Here is a 1,677-nt window from a genome sequence, read left to right as displayed (position 1 = left end):
AGTTAATCAGTGAATATAGTTAAGTTCAGGGTATAAAATTAATATGCAGAAACCCTTTGCATTCCTATGCACTAACAATGAGAAAACAGAAAGAATTCTATTCACCATTGTGATGAAAAGAATAAAATACTTAGGAATAAATCTACATAAAGAAACAAAAGATCTTTATATAGAAAACTATAAAACACTGATGAAACAAATCAAATATGACACAAATAGATGGAGAAATATACTATGTTCATGGATCAGAAGAATCAATAGAGTGAAAATGAGTACACTATGCAAAGCAATCTATAGATTCAATGCAATCTCTATCAAGCTACCAATGGTATTTTTCACAGAACTAGAGCAAATAATTTCACAATTTGTATGAGAATACAAAAAATAAAAAATACAAAAATACAAAACAAAACATAAAAAATTAAAAAAATAATAATAAAAATACAAAATACAAAAAAAATCTCGAATAAATAAAAAATAAAAATACAAAATACAAAAAAACCTTGAATAGCAAAAACAATCTTGAGAAAGAAGAATGGAACTGGAGGAAACAACCTGCCTGACTTCAGGCTATACTACAGAGTTACAGTCATCAAGACCGTATGGTACTGGCACAAAGACAGAAATATATATCAGTGGAACAAAATAGAAAGCCCAGAGATAAATCCAAACACCTGTGGTCACCTTATCTTTGACAAAGGAGGCAAAAATATACAATGGAGAGAAGACAATCTCTTTAACAAGTGGTTCTGGGAAAATTGGTCAACCACTTGTAAAAGAATGAAACTAGAACACTTTCTAACACCATACACAAAAATAAACTCAAAATAGATTAAAGATCTAATGTAAGACCAGAAACTATAAAACTCCTAGAGGAAAACATAGGCAAAACACTCTCTAACATAAATCACAGCAAGATCCTTTATGACCCACCTCCCAGAGTATGGAAATGAAAGCAAAAATAAACAAATAGAGCCTAATTAAACTTAAAAGCTTTTGCATAATGAAGGAAACTATAAGCAAGGTGAAAAGACAGCCTTCAGAATGGGAGAAAATAATAGCAAATGAAGCAACTGACAAAGAATGAATCTCAAAAATATACAAGCAGCTCAATACCAGAAAAATAAATGACCCAATCAAAAAATGGGCCAAATAAACAGCCATTTCTCCAAAGACATACAGATGGCTAAAAAACACATGAAGAGATGCTCAACCTCACTCATTTTCAGAGAAATGTGAATCAAAACCACAGTGAGGTATCATCTCATGCCAATCAGAATGGCTGCTATCAAAAAGCCTACAAACAATAAATGTTGGAGAGGGTGTGGAGAATAGGGAATCCTCTTAACACTGTTGGTGGGAATGCAAACTAGTACAGCCACTGTGGAGAACAGTGTGGAGATTCCTTAAAAAACTGGAAATAGAACTGCCATATGACCCAGCAATCCCACTCCTGGGCATACACACCATGGAAACCAGAAATGAAAGAGACATGTGTACCCCAATGTCATCACAGCACTGTTTACAATAGCCAGGACATGAAAGCAACCTATATGTCCATCAGCAGATGAATGGATAAGAAAGCTGTGGTACATATACACAATGGAATAGTACTCAGCTATTAAAAAGAATGCATTTTAGTCAGTTCTAATGAGGTGGATGAAACTGGAGCCTATT

This window comes from Dama dama, chromosome 9 (genome assembly GCF_033118175.1).
Source record: "Dama dama isolate Ldn47 chromosome 9, ASM3311817v1, whole genome shotgun sequence".
NCBI lineage: Eukaryota > Metazoa > Chordata > Mammalia > Artiodactyla > Cervidae > Dama > Dama dama.
This window is presented reverse-complemented; position numbering follows the sequence as displayed.